This window comes from Mustela lutreola, chromosome X (assembly GCF_030435805.1).
Source record: "Mustela lutreola isolate mMusLut2 chromosome X, mMusLut2.pri, whole genome shotgun sequence".
Classification (NCBI taxonomy): domain Eukaryota; kingdom Metazoa; phylum Chordata; class Mammalia; order Carnivora; family Mustelidae; genus Mustela; species Mustela lutreola.
This window is the reverse complement of record NC_081308.1, coordinates 106,696,858-106,707,006: the sequence shown is the minus strand read 5'-3', so window position 1 is coordinate 106,707,006 and position 10,149 is coordinate 106,696,858.

The following is a 10,149-nucleotide window of genomic DNA, read 5'->3' as shown; positions in this document are numbered from 1 at the left end:
AGTTGGAAGGAGGTCTTTGCAAGATCTGGGTTGTACTACGGTGGCGGCCCCTGGCCCACAGCCAGGAATGCTTGCTAATGCTTCCCGTTCCTGCAGTTGTCCCAGGGGCCACCAGGGATGACTTAGCTTCACTAGTCCTCAGAGGTGTTGATGATAGAGGCAAAGGTGGGCATGGCCCTCATGTGGGCCAGAAACATGCTGACAGAGAATGAAAGAACCAAAAGCTCTGAGACCAAAACACAGAAACTACCGGTACTATCAGCTGGGAGTCACTCCTGAGCGCAGCCGGGAAGGTCCTTCACAATCAAAAGTAGTTGGTGAAAAACCTGCCTGGGCCAAGTCTCCTTTTCTACTCTTCCTAGTCCTCTTGAGTAGTCCCGATCCTGAGCAAATGCTGATTTTTCCTACTTTCTTGGCCAAGATCCCAGAGGGCTGATCGAGGGACAAAAATCAATCTATGTCCAGGCCGCCTAGATGGCTCAATCAGTTAGCATCTGCCTTCCACTAGGGCCATGATCCCGAAGTCCTGGGATTTCTGTCTCCCTGCTCAGTGGGGAGTCGCCTTCCCCGCCTCCCTCTGCTCCTCCCCTGCTCATGCTCAGTCTCACTCGTGCTCTCTCTCTCTCTCTCTCTCTCTCTCACACACACACACACACACACACACATATAAATAAAACCTTAAAAAATTAGTCTGTGTCCAAACATGTTCCAATTTTTTTTTTATGTGATGAGCCTTAGATGAGAGAGTGAATCATTTCATTGGTGCTTTGTCTTTATGTGGACTTGTATATGTCCTTTGAGGTACGGGGTTTGCCTTTCCACATTTGGGGCCTAAAACTTGTTTTAAATCATATTGCAAGTGTTGATAATTATATCCTCTGTTGTTAACAGAGTATGTTTCTTCTTCAGTTGAGGCTAAACTATCATTAATTTTTTAAAGCCTTTCAACTTTCATTTCCTTCTCTGAAATGAAGCATTGCTTCTATTTTAAAATATGCAGTTAAGTAATATTCTCCTCAAACTTCCCCTTTTTTACTGGAATAAGACTTTGTTTAATGCTTGAAGCTGGATGGCCTTCTACATTGTTCCTGTTGATTATGTAAAATACTTGTAAAACAGGAATTTAGATAATTGAAGTCCTGTGTTTGTTGTATCTCTTCCACGACTTCAGCACCTAATTCCAGCACCTAATTCCATGAAAACATGGCAAGGCTGGGACCTCAAGGCTGGGAGAACAAGTTCTAAATCCTCACATGCCCTACTAATGGATCAGGTGCACAGAGTTGCTTTGCCTCAGAGCCAGATATGTTTTTGCAACCTGCTAGAGTTGAGAACAATCCTCTCAGATTTCAATGGCAGCTAGTAGTGACTCACTTTTTTTTTTTTTCTTTAAGTAAACTCTACCCGACATGGGGCTCAAACTCATGACCCGAGATCGAGGGTCGCATGCTCTACCGACTGAACTGGCCAGGTGTCCCGTGACTCTACTTGATTGAAACATGCTCAGCCTTAGACTCTATCAACCTTAGTAGATGAAGTGTAAGCATATTTATTCTTGGTGTTGTAAGAGGCTTATGCTTACAACACCTTAGAATACAACACCAAGAATAAATACAGAAAGTAAAATAGTATTCAAGAGGATATTTGGGGGTAGCTCTGGGGAATTGAGCCAAGAGCATCTCATCATCTTTCTACCTCACTTGTTTATGGTCGAGTCCACCTTTCATCCTCCTTCGTGCTTTGGGTCAAGGAAGAAATCAATCTAATAAGTGAATGCATACATCAATATTAAGGATTCAAGTCCGTCCTGAAATATCTATATTTTGAGTGGGCAAATGATTAGCCCAAAGAAGTTCATCACAATGGTGAAATTTCAGACGTGAAAGGGGAAGACAGGGTGGGGGGTCCAGGCCCTCATCCAGTCCATTCGGACAACAGCGCACCTGTGAGGTGAGCTGTGAGAACATTGTGTCACGTAGGTAAAAATGAAACCTAAATGTTGTTTGGTTTAATGTTTTGGTTTTGGGGGGGTGTTTGTTTTTTTGTTTTCGTTTTTTGGTTTTTGTGTTTTCTTTGGTCTCTGCACAACCCTGTACAAATCATCCACAAATTTAGGAACAGCACAACCTGGATCTGACAGCAGAAGTGTACCGTGCATTCTTCTTTTTGTTCTGTTTTTGGTTCTGTGTTGCTAAAATAGCACACCTGTCAAAGCAGCCAGGTACGATGGGGTTCAGCACAACTAAACTCGTATAAAAAAAAAGAACAGATAAATTATAAGGTAATAGTCCAACTCTCACATCCAGCATGTCGTTGTCATCTCACAAGCAAGCTGACAGCTGGGCCAGCCCTCTATTGCAGTGTTGATGAAAAATACCGACATCATCACTCTAGTGCTACACCAGTACTGAACCTGACTTTTTAGCAAATTCAGAACTTTGTGCTAAGCTTGAAATATAGAGCAAGAGAGTTCAAAATGACTCTCTTCCTTCTCTCTCTTGCCATGCCCACAAGAGAGGAAAAGGGGAAAATGAGAGAGGGGAGAAATAGACTTAGTGGAGGTACCAGGAGAGAAAGAGAAAGAATGGGCCCCAAATACAAGTATAATCCACTCAGAAGCAGAATTATCTGATGAATCCCATATTGCCTATCTCCTGCACTAGAACGTAGGGTCTTTGATGGCAGGAATTTGTGTACTTCACTCACCACCACAGTATTCTCCATGTGGCACATTTTGTTTATTTTATTCATCTGTTTTTGTTTATTTTTAATTAAATTCTACACCCAGCGTGGGTCTCGAACTCCCAACCCCAAGATCAAGAGTCTCACGTTCTGAGGACTGAGCCAGCCATGCATGCCCATCTACCACATATTAGATGCTTAAATATATTTGTTGAGTGAGTGAATGAATGAAATTAGTGCTCAAAAGAAAATAAGAGAAAAAATGCATACACATACACACTTGGTTGTACATGCCTCTGGCCCACCTTTGGAATGGCAAAATAAATTGGAAGGAGGATTAATCCAGCAGTTATGAGGGCCAAATTATACTCCATGTTTTACCATGAAATCACTTTCTCTTTCTGAGCCTTACTTTCTCCATCTGCCAAATGGACTTGAACCAGATGACCCTTAAAGCCATTTTCAGCTTTAACATTCATTTTGTGCTTTAAACAGAAGCCAAGAGTACTTTCCAGAGAAACAGACGGGAAACGGACTGAGCTCATTTGTGTGCAAGAAGCAAGAGCTGTTTCCTCAAATCTCACCCAATAGAGGAAAGATTTTTGTTCTTGTTGTTTTTTAAATGACCTAAGAAATAAAAATCATGAGGTGGAGGAAGAGAGCTTCACAGTTTAAAGCAAACTACAACCTTTTAAAATATAAATGCCATTTAAGTCAAATATAAAAGCATTGACAAACTGTCAGCCAAAGTTGAAAGTGTCCTCTTATCTAGACTTGTCACCTCCTGAGGTCTCTGAGAGGTGACAGAATTTTGCATGTGGATGCCCTGTCTGAGGTGCTAATTGTCTTCATTTCAAATGCCCTAGGCTTTTCTCCAACCCAGGTAGATTAAAAGGATGATGCCAAGGGTGGTCAGTTTTATAGAGTGGATCTGACATTTCAAAATCTTTTTCTCTAACCTTTCAAAACTAACTTTGTTCTTCAACTAGCTCATCTATAGGTGTGAATTCTCTTGTGACAGTGTTATGATTTGGCACCTATGGTGACTTTACACATTCTCGCGGCACTTACTAAAATTCACTTCCTTTACAAAAATGAGAAAAAGAAAAAAAAATGTCTTGAAAAGAGCACCTCCTTTTGAAAATATCTGGGTTTATCTATGAGGCTAATTTTTCTAACGCCCCTTTGTTTTGTAAGCGAGAAGCCAGAGACAGGGTTGTGTGTGCTTAAGGCTATTTCAAATATGTTTATTCTTTCAGCCAACATCATGGGCACCTACTGTACGATGGACACTGTAGCAGGTATTTAGGTTAGAGAGAAGAGCTGTGACTGAGTAAAGGATGGGTTTCTGGGGGAACAGTAGCGGGACATCTAATTCAGCTTCTATTCTAAACCTGCACAACCTCACTGAGACAGCAAGTTCTTGATCTTTCTGTCTGCCCCGTATGGTTCCTTGTACTTGTCCTAGTTTTACCTCCTTCATGACTTAGAGGACACTTCCTAATTCAAGCTAAAAAACTCTTGCCTGCTTCTGAAGTTTTGTTCTTGGAATCATAGCTCAGCTTTGCTAACCACATCTTACATTCTAGGCATTTCTCCTAAACATTTTACATGTATTATCTCGTTTATTTTTATCAACAGCCTTATGAAGCAACTTATTATTATTATTATTATTATTATTATTATTACTATTTACCTACATTTTACGAATGGGGAAGCCAAAAGTCAGAGAGTCTATGTAGCCTGCTCAATGCAACACAATTGGTCAGTGTCCCACCTGGGAATTGAATACAGGCTGCTGACTTCAGAGTCTGTGTGTTTCACTAATATCCTTTTCTGTCTCCCACCCTTAATTCTGAGGTCACTGCACTGAATTGGTTGGGCTTCAATCTCTTATCTAGCAGGTGTAATTTTGACTTCTGGAATATTCTTCATATACTCCTCAAGTGTCAACTGTTCTCATGCCCTGACCTGTAGCATGTCTCTGCCTATCTATGTGCTTTATGAGATCAGGTACACTGCTTTAGCCTGGGCCTCATTGATTAGCATGTCTTGGAGGCTCTTACAGAGTCAAGGTCTGTTCACCCAGGCTTACAGATCTGGAACCTGGATCATCAGCTTATCCATCTAAAGTAATAGAACACTGAATCACTGTGTTGTACACCAGAAACTAACACAGCACTGTATGTTAACTCTACTGGAATTAAAATAAAAACTTAAAAAAAAATTAGAGTGAAGTAACAGAACACCACGTGGTCTGGGTGTCTTCTGTCCCGGGTTGGCCCGGATGCACATATGAGATCTTATTAAGGAGTTTTTCTCCTTCTCCTTTTACTCAACCACATGAAGGCCACTCTGGCCCGGTTTTTCCTTATCTTTCCCCATGAAGATAAAATGAAATAACATACATGATGTAACTGGAACCTACGATGAATTCCTCTTGGCACATCGACCTTAGCACAGTACCTGACCTAGTTAGCACCTTTGTTCCCCCTCTCTCTACCTCTGCAGAGAGTGTGGCTTCTTATTTACTTCAAGGAGTCTATCATTTCTGACGCTGCCTTCTTTCACATTCGTTGTTTACCAAGGTCTGTCCTGTGGTCTCCCTCATTTTGGTTTATAGAAACAAGTCTTCTCATCCCATATCTTGGCGCCTGACAACATGTCACCCTTCTGATTTCATCAAGCTAGTTGCCTTTGGATCATTACTGAACCTTCCCTCTATTTCCTTTCGTCCTGGGTGGGGGCACTCTGGGTCTGATAGCACCTCAAGAAAATACCATTTCATTGTAAAGGAGGCTCTAGCTTTCTTTCTAAAAATCTGTTCTCTTTCTTGGAAGTTCAAAAACAGAGAGCTTAAACTAAAAGATTAAAGTCCAAGAGACTGTTATTTTGTCTATACATTTTTTTTTTTTTGCCTGAACATTGTTTTAAGAAACCTCTGATGTTTTGAAACAGGGAAGGCCACTTTGATCTATACCTTATGAACACCAAAATTTGGCGAAAGAACAGGATGAAATGGACTATATAAACGTATCCCTGAGCAGTTTTGTAGACACAAAGGAAATATTATAACCCAGGAAACAAAACAGTTAATAGTAGATTTCTGAATGCATTTTGTAGTTACAAATGTGACATTGGCATCATTTTTCTTTTTATTCTCAGTGATAAATATTTTACGAAAAATGCTAGAAACATTGATCAGTGTGGAGTTTAGTGGTATGAGTCTTTTACAAAGCAGGTCATATATGTCCTGAAATTCAAAACTGTCTAGACAATATCAGGAATTGTAGTGGTAAAGGTATGAACTTTTCAGTCCTTGCTCAATCCTTTTCTTTCCTGAAACCAATACAGTCACTGAAATTATCAAAGTAAATATATATCAAACAAAAAATAAATGAGATTAAATATCCTAAAACTTTGACTTAGAGATGAAACCCTCAGAGAGCTCTTTGTCATCACTTTATAAACACTGGGGTAAGGTTAAATGCTGCCTACCACAAATATAATCACAGGTTTCTGCCTTGTGTGCAATTATTTTTGTAAAGTAATATATAGAATGAAGAATCAAACCTAAAATAGTAGATATAAACATAAAAAGCATAGAACTGGAGAATGTCACAAGTAAAGCTGTAATACTGCATATTATTTCAAAATAAAACAAAGTTAACTTTCTCAGCAACTTTTTCTGTTGACTGGGGGCACAATCTGAAACCATCTGACTGCCATGGAAGCTTTGCAACCCCAAATACATACTGAACATGTATTTTTTTAATCCTTTAACACTTACTCGTATTTATCATGCTTTAAAACTACTAGCTTTCTACAGAATTGTTCCTAATTTGCATCCTCAAAATTCATAGACGTTTAAGAAGGTACTAATGATGGGCTCTAAGGTATTGTCACTATCACAAAGAGCCTAGGAAAATGGTCCATTTGCCTGCGATTAGGCTGCCTGTAATAATAATAGTGATAATAATATTCACTGAATCCCCACAAAAATCCTAAACTTATATGACAAATGACTGCTTTTAGGTGGAAGTATATCAAGTTTGTGTGAGGGAACCTTGGAGATATACATGCTTTCTTAATTTTAAATGAGAGAATAATCACATATTAAATAATGCTGTTTGAGACACAGAATCTTTTGAAAACTGACATCTCCAGGCCAGAAAATATGATTGAATAATTGATGAAAAGGATGATAACTACTGTTTGGAGTATATTTGTCATATTTCTTCTAACCAAATAGGAGATTATAGAGGGCGATAGTAATGACTTCCATGTTGTCTAACACAGTGCCCAGCACATCCGAAGACTTCTCTACATGCATTCTCTTTGTTTGATCTATAAAGTAATAAAAACCTAGGGATTTCTACAGGCACTTCTTCCCTCTAAAACTGACACCAGGAAGAGTATATGATCCTTTTTTACAATTGCTTTATGGCCCAGGGAAGTTGGGCTAGATGGGCCAGGATCTGACCTACTGGAGGGATTCTTAGGCTCATTGAATAGAGTGCTTCCAGCATGAACCCAATAGGAAGTTGTGCTCAAGGAACTGTACTAGGTCCCTTGGGGGTACAGATACTCAGTGTGGCAGCGTTTCCGATGCCTGTCTCATTGTGGTCTTGAACACTTCTCTTAAGTGCCCAAGAACAAGCACTGTCAATGAGAAAAATCTGTTCAACTGCAACCTCCTAAGGTCCCAGGCCAGGATTGTTTCAGGATCCTTAATTTTATGTGAGGCTTAGTTCCAGTGGACGCCCTCACTCTATCATGTGCTAGAAGCGAGAAAAACACTCACGGACGCTATGCACAATGCCTGCACCACATAATAAGAATCTGCCACAATTCGGTGTTGAGACTTTACAAAGCATGCGATAAGGAAATTATGTATTTCTTTGCCATTCTGTCATAGATTTAGTACCATGATTTTTTTTAAAAAGTCAATTCTAGTCCCCATTTTGCAACACCAATCGGGAAGCTTTTGCAGTCTCCTTTCCCCCCTGCTTCCTCGCTGAACAGTATACGTGCATATATATTAGGCTGTTACAGCTGGCCCCTTATCCACTTAAAACAAAAACTGAGTGATTCAGACAGACTTCAGATAAGCAGTCAAGATGGGCTCTATCTTAACGGTACTGAACTCGGCTATTTATAAACATTTCATAAGGCCAGTCTGCTGAATGGAATACAAATCGCCTCCACTGCCTAAATTACCGCCAGCACCTCTTGGTTCCACAGTCTGGAGATAGTAAGTGGTCCTACTCACTGGCAGCCAAGCTGGGCACATGTCACAAAGCTTGAGAAATTCTAAAAGAGCAGCATGACCATGACCACCACCAGACTGTTACTATGTCTCGAAGTCTCTCCGTTACAATCCTGTCACTGGATTTAGGCATTGATGACCCATGTGACATGCAAATGTATTACTCAGTAAGGGTAAAAGGTTAAGTATGGGAATATAATGGAAAGAGCAGAGGAATTAGAGCTGGTACATTTCATTCTGAAGTCAGGCTTCACCAGTTCCCAAGTTTGGGTATTGAGTTACCCTATCTGTAAAATCTTCATACTCACTTTGAAGAACTGCTGATATGGGTACCTCTTCCTACCTTAGAGTCACCAAAAAAGATAATGTGCTTAGAGCATCTGGCATATAGTAAGCACTCAATGGTAGCTCTTGCCATCATTAACGATGCCTTGTATTCATTACCACAGCACCCAGAGCCACAACCCTGAGGGTAGGGAAAGGAGCAACCCACTTTTGTGGGGGCTCAGGGAAGTTCAGTAACTTGTAGAGGGTCACACAGCTAATGAATAGCATCACAAGTATCTGAAACTCAGGTCTCTCTAATCCCAAAGCCCAGGTTCTTGCCTCAGAAACTGATACTGTTTCTTGTGTATATGTGGCTCAGAAAAAAGTAGTGATTTGACAACCTTAATGATTCAGGTTGTTTTGGAAAATGTCAACCCAGAAAGACTGTAATAATATTACACTATATAAAAGCCACGCACAGGGTGAGTCTGCTTTCATGCAGCCCTAAAGGCATGCCAACAAACAGCAGAGTCTTTTCAAAACCATAAATAAAGCAACCATAGTGAGATCTAGTGACCTGCTAGTACAAAGTGGATTATACTGGAAAATTCCCAAGTCCTATCTATGTATCATCTTCCCAAAATTCCAGGGAGCTACCAGCATACGCAAGAGTATCACAAAACCAACCCCTAGCTCAGAAAACCTAGCTTTAGGTTGATGTCCCTGATGGTCCTCCTCCCCCACAATGCTCCCCTCTAGTGAGCAAGTCCTCCCAGTTACCAGGACTGAGGAGAGAGAGAAAGCTGGTGAGGTAGGGCCAGTTCTCTGCCCCACCCCTGTCCCTACACCTAGCAGGCAGCCAGGTTCCACACACCCCCACCCCGCCCTTTACCTCAGGGAACATTTGTCTTATTAACAGGCCATCTAAACCTGAATGTTTTCCAGAATCCTGAGCACCTTGATTGGATTGTGCATAGGAGGGGACAGCACCTTGCAATGCAGAAATATAGGAGGGAGATTCGTGCTCACTGGACCTCTAGGAGACTTGGCCTGAGGGAAATAGTTTCATGGTACACATAGGGAGCCAGGATACCAGGCATCCGGGCTCTCAGCTTAGACAGAAGCCTCCTCCCCACCTCACCTCTCATGACCCTTGGGCCCAGGAGCAGCAGGGACCAGGTGGAGTCAGACAGCGAGGGGAACAGGGACAGTCACAATGGATTGAAGGCCCCATAGAAGCTCCCCCACTCCCAGCCTTGGGTAACTCACTGGAAGAGGAGAGGCCCTCTAACAGTGAATAAGATCGAAATTTCCTTTGCTTTGGTGGGACAGTAGGAAGATGTGGGTTTAAACTGACGACCCGGAGCAAACCGGCCCCGAGATGCACACCACACAGAAGACCCAGAGGACAAGTGCACACTCTTTATTACCAGAACCAGGAAGCCTCTGACAGAGGCTGAGCTTGGCGAGCTGGGACTTCATGGGGGAATCTCAAGAACACCATTTGTTTAGACTGGAGACCATCTAACTTCCCACCCACTGGGCTCTACCCGCCTCGGGGGAGCAGAGAGCCTGCAGGGAACACACCAAATGGAAGAGAAGGGGCCCCGGGCATTCCCAAAAGGGCTTGCCCCAGTCCAGTTCTTTTTTAATCCAATCAGTCTTCCAAGAGGAGCACCATTCACAGCACGATGTCCGCCCTTGGAATCCATTTTGTTCTTCACCCATCTTGACTGGAAAGGAGCTTGAGAGGATGGTGGTCCAAAGCTGAGGGCTTGAGAGCATAGCCAACACTCCCTCAAGTACTGTCTTGAAATCACCCAACAGTCTTTCAGGCAACGAGTAAGAGAGCTGTCCCTCTAAAAGGAAGAAATCAAGAGTATCGGAAAGTCCCACCTGCACTTTCATGAAGCCACTTTCCTGATCTCTGC